Raw genomic sequence first — 17,319 nt, forward strand, 5'->3', positions numbered from 1 at the left:
TGCATGGATGTATGGACTGTGATAAAAGTTGTATGAGCCCCCGATAAAACTGATTTTTAAATAAATAAATATATATATATATATATTTAAGAATTGTGTTCACCTGCCAGGCTCTCTAGAAGAGTGTTGTGACCACAGTTTGGGGATCAGTGGCTCAGACTAATTAGGATTGCCTCTGAAGCTGGAGAGGATTTAGACATCCTTATGCAAATTTCATTCGAGTTGAAGGAGGAAGAGGGACTGGGTTTGGGTAAGGTTGCCTTCGCTATATTTGTGTTAGTTCAGATAAAATACAGAAACAAATCCAAGGACACTCATACGTATAAGAGAGAGCTTTGTCTACAAGAGCAATTGTATATTAAGAAAACATCCCAGCTCAGTCCAAATCAAGTCCCTAAGTCCAATAGTAGCCTATATGTTCAATACCAATCTATAAAGTCCTCTTCAGACTCACACAACTCATGCAATGACACCAAGTTCAGAATGATCACAGGCTAGTGGGTGGAAAGTCTTATGGATCCAGTGGCAGTGGAAGCATCTAAATGCTGGCAGGGGTCTCCATGTGGCTCTTCCAGCTCCAGGACTCTAGCGTAGCTCCATGTGCATCGTCAGCAGGAAGATGAAGCAGAGAATGAGAAAATATCTGGCTTCCAGTGAGCTATTTATTTCCATCACGCCTCCAAATTAGATCATCAAGTTGCAACCTAATTGTCAGGCTAGCCTCCACCCCTTCACAAGTTGAGTGGCGATTATGTAACTGCCACAGTATTGTAAGCATACAGAGAGACAAAATCAACTACCATCTACGTTCTATGGAACAAAAGATAACAGAGACGTGGGACGAACGTGATTTGTGGTTACAATAGAATACATTCTGTTTTACGTCAGAATGTTGACATTGGACATGGAAGGACGGGGAGGAGAAAGCATACGGTGTGGTGTCTGGCTGGAGATGCAGGTGGAAGAAGATGGCATTTGCTGAAATAAGAAACAAGATGGGGGCAGGTTTAGAGAAGAAAAAATGAATTCTACTTTGGACATGTTACATATTTGATTCAGTCCTGGAAAACAACTACGTGGAGATGTCAGACCATTCAATATAGGGACTTGGAGCCAGGGAATATGTATCTATGCAGGGCTTTGATGTGTGTATGATAACTATAGAGCGACATAAAGAAAGTGGCCATTGTGGGTTGGACCGACAGGAGATGGACATGATCCAAAGGAGAACCTTGGGGGGTGCCAGTCTTTCAAGGTGGGTAGAGGAGGGGAAAAAGGCAAGAGATAAGGAAGAAGCATTGCTGGAATGATATGAAAGTGTGTTCCAGTTGATGGTCTTGAGAACTGAGGGAGGGAGATGATGATGGGTGGGCAGAGGTGTGGACACCAGGTCCTAGGGGGCTATGAGAGCTGGCAAGGGGGCTGTTTTCTCGGCAGTCTTGGTGAGTGACTTCTCACCTCTAATACCTGATGCCTCAACCTTCCTTTCTTTTATTTTTAATGCATTCAGAAAACAATCGCTAAAAAAAACATTTCAATGGCTATGTAGTAGTTTGGTCCATTGTAGGGACATGCCATCCATCTCATGAAAATGCCGACCATAGATTGTTAGGTGCCATCGAGTTCCCTCTGACTCATAGCAATCTTTTGCAAACAGAATAAAGGATGGCCTGATCCCATGCCATCTCCTCAGTCACAAGTGTACTCGAGCCCCTGGTTGCTGCCGCCATGTCAATCCAGCTCAAGGAGGGTGTTGTTTCTCACTCACCTTCTATTTGGATGCTAGGGGTCATGGCATAGAATTCCAATTCATAGTGACCCCATGTACAACCTTCCACTTTAGCAAACATAATAGTTTGCTCTGGGGCTAACCCTGCCCATCACACACCCAACGCAAGTGAGACAATGTCTTGCCGTCCTCGATTCGAAGGCGCTCTGCCAGCTACACTTTCTCCACGTTAGACTTGTTAGTTCTTCCGGTCGTCATGGCAACATTGGTCCATGAAAATAGCAAAAGACAAAGCAGCATATGATTCCGATTTTTTTGGTCCCAGGATATGTGTAGATACGGATGTGTAGACATGTGTGAGCACACACAGCTGGCTGAAATGGGGCTCCTGGGACACACTTGGTCAAGGTTAAGCTTCTCAGAGGGCTCATTTTATACACAGCAGGATGACACTACAGGGACGCCTGTTCACAATGACTCACAGGTGAATCCTATCTGGATCTCTACCCCACACACACACACACACTTTCTTACCAGACCCGTGCAGGCAAAGGTCATTTGGTGGGAGTGAGAGTCTTTGGCTAGAATAGTCGCAAGCAATCATTCACTGCCCCTGCATCAGCCATCTCTTCATTTATCTCCTCTTTTGCTAGAATAAAACTCTAATGATAGGGATAGCACTTTACATGAGTTCGATGAATCATTCTGGCAGTGTCAACCCAGAGGGAATAAGGGAAGCCAGCAGGTCAGATGTGACGCAGCCCCGGGCCCGGCAGATCAAAACTGGAGGGGTCATGGAGAACCCCACACTTGCCGCTGGCATCGGACGTCTTGGGCAGACGTGGCAGTCTGAAGGCCTGTGAGGCCTGAGCGAGCTCAGGTGCTTGAGATCAGAGGAAGACATGCTGCATGTGCAGATGAGCGGGGAGTGAGAGCTGGACTTTACGGCCTTCCAGTGCTGCCCCGAGGAGGGCGTGTAGCATGGTTTCTAATGTGTGGGAAACCAAGCAGTGGAGTACTGGAGATGCAGGACTTTCTTTCCCATTGACATTTCCAGCATGATAGATTGCCGTTGGCCTAGAGTGGATGGAGAGACACGCAGGATGTCTACAGTGACCTTGGAAGGCTCTATGGTCTGCAGCACCAATAAGCCTTACTTTTATAGAACCCCAAACCTCAGGGCCTGCTTTCAAGTTCCAGGTCCTCCACTGAATGGATAGTGCCTGAGGGGTCTGCCCCGTCTTCTCTGCAGCCCACATGCAAATGCCTTCCTTGATCTCACCATCTGGTTAAGCCTCCAGCCTCCACTGGATCACGACTGTGACTGGAGATCTCATGGGCTTCCCCCCAAAGAGTCCTTTCCATTAACAGATCCGCAGACAGATAGTAAGCAAAACTCTCCAGAGATGCCAGTCAGGAGAGGGGCCAAGACCCCTGGAGTAGGCTGAGTTCTCTAAAGAAGCAAAACCAATGACGCATGAAGGGAGAAATTTGCCTCGAAGAAATGGTCCCAGCAGTTGTAAGTCCCAAGCGCACAGGTTAGGCAGCCTTCTCCCCGGGGCTCTGTGCCTTCTCCTATCGACTGGACAGGATTGCAAAGGTGAACAGGAAGTCACGTCCATTGGAATTAGGTGATTTGCACAAGTGGTCCAGGGGAGAACTGGGCCCAGTTGCTGTCCCCCTGCCCTGACTCATGAGGAATTTGTTTTGTTTTGTTTAACATATAAATAGTTTATTGACTCTAAACTGCAACACAGACAAAATGTCATAAAAGCCCAGGGAGTGGCATGGACAGGCGCCTGCTGGCTCTCAGTCTGCAGCTCTCTGGGAACAGACAGGCTTCTGTGTCGGCCAGTCAGGGAGAGCAAAGGGCAACACTAAATGTCATGAGCCTTGCCTACATGTGAGGGTGGGGTGACGAGTGCTGGGGGCTCACCCAAGTATAAAAGTTTATCATTTTACAGCAGCTGCAATATAGACAGGTGTATTCAAATAAAACCACATTTTTGCATAGCAAGCAAAAATACAAACGACAGAAGGAGGAGACCCTGTAGGAAAAAAACAAGGGTGAAGGTGTGCGCGTCCCCTGATGTCAGCTCACCCTCTGTGCACATGCCCGGCTGCTGTAGGTCTGCAACACCCATGCCACACTCATGTCAAGTCCCAAAACCCAGCCCCAAACACCTACACAATCAAGCACAAAGAAATGATGGTAAGCCTCAGGCCGGGGGCTTCTGCTTCAAGTAGGAGCAGGGGCTGATGATCCCAAGATCCAAAGGCAATATGGTGGCTGCTGGTTCAAGTTCAAGAACTGAGGGTCAGATGATGATGAACTGCATTCAGGACGCAGAGAAACAGTGGATCTTGCTGTAACAACTGTTGATTTAGGGAGGCAGGCCACACCTCCAAGAAACTTCATTCAACTGATGGTTCGTGGAAAATCTACTTATGGAGGCAATTTATATTATTACATAACTGTTAAATTACATCAATAAATAACTGCCAAACTATATCATTATGCCAAACCACAGAGAATCATGGCCCAGCCAAGTTGACATACAACTTTAACCATCACGGACATAGAACCAGATTGATATCCAAGCACATTCATGAAAGCATTCCCTCAAACCCTCTGTGACTACAGCTACTCATCGGGAAATGCACAGCCCGTTTCCAGTGGTGTTCTTTGGAACGTTCAGCTCAGTTCTTCATGCCTTATTTCTCAATAGGCTAATTCACGATTAACTCTGGGAGTTTCCGTAAATCACTGGCCTTAATTAAGCCTCGTTTCCGCCTCTGTAAAATGAGAAAATTAGATTAGATGGTCTCCCCCATAAATCTTACTGAAGACGAATACTATGATCCTGTAATAAGAATTGTCAGTAAAATGGCAAATGGAAAGAGATCGGAGGCTCGTGGTATATGTCGCTCGTAAGCTCAGAAGGCTGAAAACAAGGCGAGGTGAGCATAATTACACTTGGGGAACCGGGTGTCTACTTGAGACCCTAGATAGACAGAGTAGGACCAGGGTCTCACATCACCTGAGAACACACCCATGTGAGTCAAGTGGCTCACCTGCCCAATAGCTAAACCTTTATAAAGCTTACTGTGCCAACACTGCTCTGAACCTGAGTGTTAGTCAGAGTTGTCCAGAGAAACAAATTCATAGACACTCATATGTGTGTAAGAGCTAACTTTATATCAAAGAGTCATTGTACATTAAGAAAATGGCCCAGTCCAGTCTAGATAAAGTCCATAAGTCCTATATTAGCCCACATGTCTGGTACCAGTCTATAATTTCCTCTTCAGACTCACGCAACACATGCAATGATGCCGAATGCAGGAAGATCGCGGGCCCGTGAGTGGAAAGTCTTGTGGATCCAGTGGCGGTGGAAGCATCTGAGCACTGGCGTGGGTCTCCATGTGTCTCCTCCAGCTCCAAGGCTCCGGCTGCCATTAGAATAGCTCCATGTAGCTTGTCAACAGGAATGTCTCACAGGGAGATGAAGCAAAGAGTACGTGTCCCACCTCCAGCAAGCTGTTTATCGCCATAGCACCTCCAAATGAGGTCATCAAGCCGCGATCTGATTGGCAGGCTAAACACCCCCCCTTCACTCTTAATAGCCTCAAGTTGACACCAGATTATGTAACTTCCACAACCTGCAAGGAAGTGGAGGTGACTATCTGAGAATGGTTTGGCAAGGTATCTTGCAGATGACGCTTCCCAGGCCTTCTATCAGGATTGGAGGAGCCATTGACCAGGTCACGACCGAGGTAGGAAGAACAAGGAGTGCACAGGGAAAGACAACAGAGAGAGAAGCAAAACTAAGAATTCCTGTAACTAGCGTCACAGTCCAGGAAATGCTAGCCCACTTCATGAACAGGGAAACAGCAACACCAAGCTCCCCCTTCCATGGTTTCTCCTGGTCGGTCGGAAGTCGTGGTAAGCCGAGGCTCCAGCTAAGATTGCCTAGCTTCAAAGCCTCCCCTCTGATTTAGAGTTTATGAACATACACTGCCATGGGGTGCACTCCAACATGACAAGAAGAGCCACCCCGAGAGGATTTCCAATGATGTGCTCTTCATGGAAGCAGACTGTGGCATCTTTCTCCTTGGGAGTGGCTTGTGGCTTGTGTGTTCAACTCACAGACCTTTCAGTTAGCAACCAAGTGCTTTACCAATGCACCACCAACACCCCCTTATTTTTTCTTAACGTCTTATTGTGCTTTGGGCTGAAAGATTGCAGAACCAGTTGGTCTTTCTTTCAACGATCCATATTCTAATACATGGCATTGATTGCAATCCCCACAGTGAAACCACACTCCGTTCACTTCCTCCCCGCATTTATCATTTCCACTCACCTCTCTTTCCTAGTCCTTCTTGCCATTATCCCTAGACAAATACTGACTTTAAAAAAAAATCTGGAAGAGGCAAGTGCTGGGCAACTGGGTTCCACAGCTGCCTGGTGCCCCAGCCCTGCATGAGGAGGAGAAAGAGGAGGACAGCGATGTCATGGACGAGGGGGTGAACGTTGAACTTGAAGCTGACTCCATCTCAGCGAACGCTCATGATGACATTAAGAACTTACTGCAGCAGCTCTTCCTGAAGGCCCCGTGGACAAGGCTGAGCTGACAACCCTCCTGATAGAACAGAGCCACACTGGGAGTGTGACCCAGCAAACGGACCTGTCAGAAGACAGCAATGACAATGTGGATGTGGATGTGGATGAAGATGAGGTCTTCGGTTTCCTAAGCCTTTCAAATTTAACCGAGAGAAAGGGGACCCCGTGGGGTGAGCAGATTCAGGAGTGGATTCTGAGCTGCTGCGAGAAGGACCTGATTGAACAGCTGGACAAACTGCCCAGGGACAATGCTCAGCCGGTGGATCTCCTCCTGAGCGAGCGCTTCATCAGCGTCCCGCCCCAGGTGGCCCTGCGCATGCACCAGCAGCTGCAGAAAGAACTGGCGGAGACGAATTAGCCCTGCGGCAAGTGCTCCTTCCACCTTGTCATCAGCAAGGTATCACTGTGGAGGCGAGCACAGCCCGGTCCAAGGAGAGGAGCAGCCAGAGGCAGGCGGAGCTCCTGTTCGCCAACGCAGAGGCCACCCTCAAGTTCAGCTACTCAGTGCTGGAGGAGAGGGACACCCACCTGGGGGCAGGTAGCCTTTGGACGACATCCTGATGAAGCCACTGCGCACCGTGATGCTGGTTCCCGCCGACAGGATGGGCGCCATCATGGGCAGTCTGAGAGACCACCTCTCCCTGTGACCCGACGCCCCCGACCCGAGGGATGGTGGTGTGTGGTCATCGTGAAGTAACCAGAACACTCAGCAGGAATCTACTGAAAACCCGAGACTTTATTCAGTGCCGGGCCGTCTACTGAAGTGGGCTGCTGTCCCTGGTGACTGTGACGTGCTTACAGAATGCTTGATTTTCCCTCTGGGACAGATTATGCATGATGGGTTAAAAACCTTTCCAATCAGAAGAAAAGCATGTGGTAGTCATTTCAAGAACTCAATAAAAACTTTTTTTTTTTTTTCAAAAAAACATCTCCTATCTCCTCTGGTGGATTGTTCTAAGACCACTATCCAGGCCCTCCTCTGATTCCCTTTCAAAGCACTCAGGAGTAGCAGCCAAGTTCAAGCTAGTTCCTCGGGTCTCAGGGACATGGAGCCGGACGTTCATGTGGTCCATGGGTCCATTGAAACTTTGACTTGATTCACTCTTACTTTCTCTGAAAGGGAGAGACACCAGTGGTTGTAACTAAGAGGGATGCTTCCACATTTTCAAGACCTGGTTGTCGGACCTCAGTCTTAAGGGTGGGATGTAGAGCTCTGTTTCTATGAAATGTGTTATGCTGATTGACCTTTGTGTCTCCCCAGAAAGTGGACTCAAGACACCAGACACAGTGACTGATTCGCTCAAGATGTTTGGTTAAAATGTTCGTGACTCTGTCTCCTGTATGCTCTACTATATTCATGGCTATATGATCTGTGGAAATGTTCCATTATCTTTTATTTCCATTTTTCCATGAAATTTTGATGCTCTTTTGTCTATCGATAAATACATATGTATAAATGTTCTTTGCCAAACCTATATATATTCCTATCTAGGTTCCTTCCAACTCCCATTTAGTTTGTGTGTATATCTATGCATCTGTTCTTAGATTACTCTTGTTACTATCAGAGAAAAATTATAAATGTAATTATGAGATGTACTCAATGATTTAAAATGGCCCTTCTGATCACAATTCCTTATGTGATATATTATAACTTCTGACCTCTATGCCAGTGGCGATCACCCCATTTTGGAGAGAATTCTCTGTGATACTAATGGACAGGATCGATGTGGGATTGAGTCTCTACATTAGTAGAGGGTGTGAACCAAGTGACCATGCTTTGCTTCCTTGGGAGTATTGTCTGCTGAAAGACAAAAACCATACCTCCATCAAAGCCATTCCTCTGTGCATAAGAGTCATCATAAAAACACAGGAATCCCAAGACCACTGAAAGAAACACCACCAAAGGAACATGTTCAAGATCACTGTCTCAAGTAGAATAGGCCAAAACCAGTGGCACCAGAGACCATAACAGGCAAGGAGACCAGGGCAGAACAGAGGAGCAGCTCTGAGACTGAGATGGAGATAGGTGGCTTCCTGGACCTCAGAAGCAGAGGCCGAGGCCAAGGGATCACGTGGCTGAGAGACAAGATCAGAGAGGGACGGGCCTGCTGGCTGAGGAGAGGTGTCTGGATCAGTGACTGTGTCCTTCCTGTTTAGTGGCATTGACTTGTGATGACTTGTCAACTTCCTTAATAACCAACCAACCAACCAGTAGCCATACCAGGAAGGTAAGGGGGAGGTGGTGGGGAAAAAGGGGGAACCGATCACAATAACCTACCTATAACCCCTCCCAGGGGGATGGACAAAAGACAAGAGGGTAAAGGGAGACATTGTACAGTGCAAGACATGAAAAAATAATAATAATTTATAAATTATCAAAAGTTCATGAAGAGAGAGGGAAGGGGGGAAGAGGGAGGGGGGGAGGAGGAGCTGATACCAAGGGCTCAAGTAAAAAGAAAATGCTTTGAAAAGGATGATGGCAACATGTATAAATGTGCTTAGACAATGAATGGATGTATGGATTGTGATAAGAGTTGTAAAGTAAAATGATTTTAAAATAAATGAATAAATAACCAATCAACCAACTCACTGCCATTGAGTCAATTCCAATTCAAAGCAACCCAATAAGCAAGGTAGAACTGCCTCAGAGGGTTTCCGAGATCATCCATCTTTATGGAAGTACAAAGCCTCTGCTTTCTCCCAAACTTTCCTCAAAACAAACAAACAAATCATTGCTATTAATACAATTCTGACTCATAGAAACCCTATAGAATAGGTAGAACTGTCTCTGAGGTTATCGAAGAATGTAACTCTTTTCAGTAGAAAGCCTTATCTTTCTCCCACAGAGAAGCTGGTGGTTTCAAACTGAGTAACTTGAGGTTAGCAGCCCAACATATAACCCCTGCCCCACCAGGGCTTCTTGATGAACTTCCCCAATGAAATCCCATAATTGTGAGTTTTGTCTGTGGGTTCTGGGAAGCCATTACAATGAATTACTGAGCCCAGCATAGACGCAGAGTGCTGTGTAGGAAATGGTTGATGTCAGAGTAGGTAAAGAAGGTCCAGTCAGGTCTGACCTCTACCTCTTGGCAAGGGAAGCCAGAGGAGGTCAGATGTGTCCTCTGCACCATTTTTGGAAATGGAATTTGCTTTGGCTGCTGTAACACTTGTGCTCCTCCCAGTATCTTCCTTTGCCTTCATGACTTTGTACTAACCCCTTCCTTATTTTATATTACCTTTTCCTTCTCACCAAAACTAATACGTATCTGCAATCTAGTTAGTGGTTTATCCTCTCCTAACTTCCCACCCCAAGAAACCTTCAAAGAATGCTTCCTTCTGTGCATAGACCTTTGCTTGAATCTTTCTAGTGGTTATCTGAAATATTTGTCCTATTGTGATTGACTGTCATTCAGTATAATAACCTCCAGGTTTATCCGTGTTCTGAATGATGAATCACAAAATCCTCATCATTTTAATGCTACATAGTATTTCATTGTGTGTGTATTTCCTATTTTGTCATAGCTTGTTTCAGAGCTTCATAATATTTCATTGTTTGTCCATCCATCAAGTGACAGATTCTTTCCATCTTTTTGCTACTGTGAATAATACTGTAATGAATATGAGTGTGCATATATCTGTGCACACAACAGCTCTTATTTATTTAGGAGATGCACACCACTCAGCTATCAGCTTGGCAGCTATGGTAGCTTGCATGTTGTGTGATGCTGGAAGCAATACCACCAATATTTCAAATACCAGCAGGGTCACACATGCTAGAGAAGTGTCAACAGAGCTTTCAGACAGAGACAGAATGGAAATTAGGAATAGATGGTTAACTTCTGATGGTGGAGCCACTAAAAACCTCATGAACAGCAGCAGTATATTGTCAGATACAGTGTCAGAAAATTTCAGGTCGGAAGCACTCAAAATATGACTGAGGAAAAGCTGCCTCCACAAAGCAGAGTCGACCTTCATGAGGTGCACAGAGGTGGCTCCTCAGGCACCTTCATTTGCTGAGAAGGAACAACTCAAAATGAGAAGAAATAGCTGTAACTATCCATTTATAATTGGAATACCAAATTTTGAAATATGAACCTAGGAAAAAAGAAAGTTATCAAAAATGAAACGGAACACATAAAGATTGATATCCTAGACTTTAGCGTTTTTTCATCATTTGATTTTTGTTAGCTTATTTTTGCCTTTATGCATAAAGTCTGTCTCTTACAGACAGTATCGTGATGGAACATGTTTTCTTATGAATTTTGCTACTCTCTGCTATTGGTTGGTGCATTTAATCCATTCACATTCAGTGTAATTATCAATAGGTATGGATTTGTTGCTCACTTTTTTGCTCTCTCACGCTGGATTTCAGTGTGTGTGTGTGTGTGTGTGTGTGTGTGTGTGTGTGTGTTTGTGTGTGTGTCTTCATGATGATTTCTTTGCTTTGTATATTTTCCTGTGTTAACTTCATTATGTTCATGGATTTTACTATCATTTTCTTTGATGCTGTTGTTTTAGTGTTTATGGAGTCTTTAATTTTTTTCTTTTTTGTGTTGAGAAGAGAGTTTTTTCATTTTATTTGAGAGAACCCTGTAAAAAAATTTTTTATCATTTTATTGAAATCTGGTCCCTCTTTCCCTGTGGCGATATAAACAATAACCCGTTGGGTGGGTTAGTGCCCTGTTAACCCATTACCCATTTCTTTTTTTTTCCTTTACCCACCTCCTTTTTAGTTGGCTACCATATGTATCCCTGTAACTTATTATCTTCACAAGTCTAACACAATCCATTTTAGCTTGTGAAATGGGCTAACAACAGGACCTATCAAGAAGATTCTCATGGAGATTGAATGAGATGATCCACGTAAACCACTCAGTAAACCATAGGACTAAGATTCACACAGTAACTATTGTTGCTCATGTCAAGTGCCTTCAAGTTGAATCCGACTCATAGCAACCCTCCATGCAGAATTAGACACTGCCAGTTCTGCGTCATCTCACCACTGTGGTTATGTTTGAACCCACTGTTACAGTCACTGTGTCGATCAATCTCCTGCAAGGCCTGCCTCTCTTTCGTGTGCCGCTACTTTATCAAGTATGACGTCTTCTTCCAGGGACTGGTCTCTTCTGATAATGTGTCCAAAATACGTGATACGACATCTCTCCATCTTTTCCTCTAAGGAGCATCCAAGCTGTACTTTTGCCAAGGCAGATTTGTTTATACATTTAGCATCCCATAGGATTTCCAGTACTGTTCACCTTCACCATAATTCAAATGCATTGATTCTTCTTTCAGTGTCCAACTTTCACATAAATATGAGGCTATTGCGAATACCGTGGCTCAGATCAGGCACACCTTAGTCCTCAGAGCAACATCTCTGCTCTTCAACATTTCAAAGAGGCCCTAGGCTACAGATGCACCCAATGCAATGCATCTTTGATCTCTTGACTGCTGCTTCCTTGGGCATTGATTGTGGATCCCAGCAAACAAAATCCTCAACAACTGAAATCTGTTCTCCATTGATCGTGATGTTACCTAGCGGTCCAGTTGTGAGGATTTGAGTTTCCTTTACACTGAGCTGCAATCCTGGATTTTTATCAGCAAGTTCTTCAAGTCCTCCTCCCTCTCAGTAGGCAAGGTTGGGTCATGTGCATATCACAGGTAATTAATAAGCCTTCTCCAATCCTGATGCTCCATTCTTCTTCACATAATGCAGCTTCTTGGATTATTTGCTCTGTGTACAGATTAGATAAATATGATGAGAGGATACAATGTTAACACGGCCTTTTCTGATTTTTAACCGTGCAGTTTGCCCTTGTTCTGGTGGAACCACAGTCTCTGGACCTGAGGGACCTCCAGTCTTCTTTGCCAGCACTACAACTCAAATGCATCCATTCGTCTTCAGTCCTCCTGGTTCAATGGACAACGTTCACATGCATATGAGGCCACTGAAAAGACCATGGCTTCGGTCAGGCACACCTTAGCCCTCAAAGAGACATCTTGGCTTTTCAACACTTTAAAGAGGCCTGTGCTACAAATTTGCCAAATGCAATGCATCTTTTGATCCCTTGACTTCTGAGCTCAAATTTACAATGATGATATGTATGTACAGTAAATATTCATAATGCACAATAAGGACCCATGTACAATAAATGTTAGAGGATAGTAACAATAGCAGTAGTGATGGTAGACTTGTTCTTGGAACTGCGTCATTCCTATCCTAACAAGAGAGCTCTTTGCCTTCTTGGAGTTACTTATGACTTTGTTTAAAAGAGTTGATGGGAGGGGATCAGGGAGAAAAAAGAAGTTAAAATTCCGAATAATCACAAGAATTATTGTCTTATGAGCCAGTCAGGGTGCAGTGTAGCAACGATGAAACCTACAACTTTCCTCTAGTTCCTAAATGCTTCCTCCCCTCCCCACCCCCCATCATGATCCCAATTCTACCCTACAAATCTGGCTAGACCAGAGATGTAAACTGTTACAGATAGGAACTGGAAACACAGGGAATCCAGAGCAGATGACCCCCTCAGGACCAATGGTGAGAGTGGTAATACCAGGAAGGTGAAGGGAGGGTGGGGTGGAAAGGGGGAACCGATTACAGTGATCTACATATAACCTCCTCCTTGGGGAATGAACAACATAAAAGTGGGTGAAGGTAAACCTCAGACAGTGCAAGATATGACAAAATAATAATTTATAAAGTATCAAGGGTTCATGAGGGAAGGGGGTATGGGGAGGGAGGGGGAAAATAGAGGAGTTGATGCCAGGGGCTTAAGTGGAAAGCAGATGTTTTGAGAATGATGAGGTTAATAAATGTACATATGTGCTTTACACAATTGATGTGTGCATGGATTGTGATAAGAATTGTATGAACCCCAATAAAATTATTTTTTAAAAAGAATTATTGTCTTCACCTAGAAAGGGGCTTGCAGAGATGTAGCCAGTGAATCCACAGGTAAAACGGACTCTGTCTGACTCTTCTGAAGTGACCATCAGGCCCACCTCACAGGTGGCAAAAAAGATGCCCCAGGGACAGAAGTGATCAAGTAGATCAGTGGAAAGACACGAGAAGAAACTGTTTCCAAATATGGTCAAGCACTGTGTTGTTGGATAAAGCACAGACATTCAATTCCACATGAATGTCCAGATGCAAAGGTAATAGAGGGGTTACACTAAGATTGGTTCAAAGTCCCCTTTAATGGGCATTTCTAAGAAAAATCATTTGCAAGCCCTTTCCTGAGATTATTTTAATGGAGCATTGCCTAGCCTGACCTAATGCAATCCTAATCACACTGCAGAACCCCGCTTTCATTTGCTAATGGAGTTATAAAGTCCAGTTATTTATGGGTAAGATGCAGAGGAAGACTAAAGAAAAATGGAGTCTGACATAAAAGGGAGTCACATCTAGCCCAGGTCAGTCAATTTATTTATGCCAACCACCTCAGCATCTGGGGTTTGCTTACACAGTTGTAATGGGCGATGTTTAATTTATGTGTCAATGTATGTTCATGGCTGCAGGTGCACATGTCAAGATAGACATCTTAAAAGGTTGATGTGCTGCAGGCAAACTGCCCTCCCTGTTGGAGCACCTGGGATTTACAGATTGGAAAAGAGCCTTCTCATTCAAGCAGCTGTCAACAATGATGAATGCTGAAATCTCGGGTAAGAGGATGGAATGAGAGTCTGAGCTCAGGGAACCTGTTGGAACTTAGTCCTTTTCTCTTCGTCTTTGACAATCCAAAGACCGGTGATTTGTGATTCTTTTCCAGGTTGCACGGAGGATGTCTGATCCAAGGCATAAAAAGGTGACTGGACAGATGTAGGAACAGCTTAGGAATGATTTTGAAAGGAGTAATTGGAACTTTAAAATCTATACCATTGGCTAGATTAATATTATGAGAATTACCAAATATCTCATGGAGGTTATTTAAATTATTTCGTAACAAGCTGATCATGCTGCCTCAAAAACAGTGATTCTCAACCTTCCTAATGCCATGATCCTTTAAACAGGTCCTCAGGTTGTGGAAACCCCCCTCCCAACCATAAAATTATTTTCATTGCTACTTCATAACTTTAGTGTTGCTACTGTTATGAATCTGGTGACCCCTGTGAAAGAATCGTTCAAACTCCAAAGGGGTTACCACCCACAGGTTGAGAAATGCTGCTCTAAAATGAACTAGGAAAAGATATAGCTTTATATATATGAATGGATTTTGAGTTCATATTAATCATACATCCTAATCTAAGAACAAGTGGTGCTTTTTTATTTTCCTTTTTAAATAATTTTTATTGGGAGCTCTTACAACTCTTACCACAATCCATACATCCATCCATTGTGTCAAGCACATTTGTACGTTTGGTGCCCTCATCATTCTCAAAACATTTCTTGTTACCGAAGCCCTTGGTATCAGCTCATTTTTTCTCCTCCTTCCCCACCCCCTCCCTCATGAAGTCTTGATATATATAAATTATTATTTTGTCATGTCTTACACTGTCCAATGTCTCCCTTCACCCACTTTTCTGTTGTCCGTCCCCCAGGGAGGAGGTTATATGTAGATCCTTGTGATTGGTTCCCCCCTTGCTCCCTCCACCTTCCCCTTACCCTCCTGGTATCACTACTCTCATTATTTGTCCTGAGGGGTTTATCTGTCCTGGATTCCCTGTGTTTCCAGTTCTTATCTGTACCAGTGTATATCCTCTGGTCTAGTCAGATTTGTAAAGTAGAATTGGAATCATGATCGTGGGGCAAGGGGACAGGGAGAAGCATTTAAGAACTAGAGGAAAATGATATCTTTCATAAGTACTATTCTGCACCCTAACTGGCTCATCTCCTCCCTAAGACCCTTCTGTAAGGGATGTCCAGTTGCCTACAGATGGGCTATGGTCTCCACTCCACACTGCCCCTCATTCACAATGATGTGATTTTTTGTTCTTTGATGCCTGATACCTAATCCCATCAACACCTCGTGATCACGCAGGCTGGTGTGCTTCATCTGTGTGGGATTTGTTGCTTCTCAGCTAGATGGATGCTTGTTTATCTTCAAGCCTTTAAGACCCCAGATGCTATCTCTTTTGATAGGCAGGCACCATCTGCTTTCCTCACCACATTTGCCATGCATCCACTTTGTCTTCAGTGATGGTGCCAGGAAAGTGAGCATCATGGAATGCCAGTTTAATAGAACAAAGTGTTCTTGCACTGAGGGAGTACTTGAGTAGAGGCCCAATGTCCATCTGCTAGAAATATTTGCACATAGGTGTATTTTCCCATCATCATATATAAATATATTTGCATATGTACATGCCTGTATTTAGACCTCTATATTTGCCTTTTGCCTCCTAGTTCTTCCCTCTATTTCCTTTTACTTTCCTCTTGTCCCACTATCATGTTCAGCTTTCATTTGGGTTTCAGTAATTCCTCTCGGTTACATTGCCCTTGATCAAGCCCTACCAGTCCTCCTACACCCTCCTCGCCATCATTTTGGGATCACTGGTTGTTCCTTTGTCCCTAGGTTTGTTAACACCCACTTCCTTTTGCCCACCTTCCCTTCTCCCATGTGCCCCCTAGAACCATCAGTCCCGTTGTTTTCTCCTCCAGATTGTTTACCCCAGAACAAGTGGTTCTGATGTAGTCCTGCTCAATATTTGCCCTCGTGAAGTGACCGTTGAAGATATGGGTACCATAGTAAAGTGTGGTAAATGTACACAATAGGGCTCAACTATTAGAAAGAATAGTGTCTGGGGTCTTAAAGGCTTGTCTTAAAACAAGCAGCCATCAAAGTAAGGTGTCAGCTAAGTTCACATGGAAGGAGTGCACCAACTCATGTGATCCACGGATTGTAAATTATTAAATCCAAGATCAAGAGCAGGGAATTTTATTAGAACTTAAATTCTGAGCACCTGGCTTTTAGAAAGCTAAAGATGGCAAGCTAAGTATCTGCAGAGTCCCCTCACTGATTAAGGGCCCATTGAACTCCCTCAGACTGTTGACTGGGGAGGTGAATTATCTTGCTCTCAGCAAAAGCGCATTAGAAAATGCACTACAGCAGATACAGTTAGGTTAAAATTTAACATCTTATCATTTATTTTCCCTTCTAACATACGTTTGTTCTAGTTTCTATTATCTCCTGCCTTCTTTTGGACTGAGGTTTTTCTGTGGTTTATTTTGTCGTCATTGTTGGGGGTTTTGGTATGACTTTCTTTATCTGAAACCCAGGCTAGGTTGTCCAGACAGAAAGTAAGTAGACTGATCATTGTTTAGGATTGTGGCATGGAAGGTTGGGGCTGACGAGGAGAAAATTGAGCGTGGTGATGACTGCACAACTCTTTTTAATATATTTAAATCATTAACTTCTGTGGCACAGGTGGCAGTTACAGAGTCTGTCAATTTGCAAAGGGGTGGAGCCTAGCCTGTCAATCAGGTCACAGCTTGATGACCTCACTTGGAGGCACAAAGGAGATAAACAGCTCACTGGAGGCCAGGTACACTTTCTCTCTGACACATGGAGCCAAGTTGACGGAGCCAGAGCCCTGGAGCTGGAGGAGCCACATGGAGACCCACACCAATACTGAGATGCTTCCACTGCCACTGGATCCACAAGATTTTCCACCCACTGGCCCATGATCTTCCTGGTATCATTATATATGTTATGTGAATCTGAAGAGGAATTTATAGACTGGTTTCAGACATTTGGGCTATTATCGAATTTATGGACTGGACCTGGATTGGGCTGGGATGTTTTTTCATTATACAATTACTCGGTATAAAGGTTGTTTATTTTTTCCTATACATATGAGTGTCTATGAATTTGTTTCTCTAGTTAACCAGGACTTGCACAGTACATGGATTATATGTCAATAAAACTGCTTTTAAAGAAAGGGAAAGGGAGACTGGAAGGAAGAGCCCTTCATGGGGAAAAGGAAGAGATGCTTTGCACCTGACTAAAGCACTAGCTTAAAAATTTTTTTT

At 44.2% G+C, this 17,319-nt stretch overlaps 1 pseudogene; it reads left to right on the top strand.

The window, feature by feature from the left end:
- Positions 1-3,233: 3,233 nt before the first annotated feature.
- Positions 3,234-6,997, top strand: LOC142424862 (BRCA2 and CDKN1A-interacting protein pseudogene; annotated as a pseudogene).
- The last annotated feature ends 10,322 nt before the right edge of the window (positions 6,998-17,319 follow it).

The sequence above is a fragment of the Tenrec ecaudatus genome, chromosome 13, assembly GCF_050624435.1.
Source record: "Tenrec ecaudatus isolate mTenEca1 chromosome 13, mTenEca1.hap1, whole genome shotgun sequence".
Classification (NCBI taxonomy): Eukaryota; Metazoa; Chordata; class Mammalia; order Afrosoricida; family Tenrecidae; genus Tenrec; species Tenrec ecaudatus.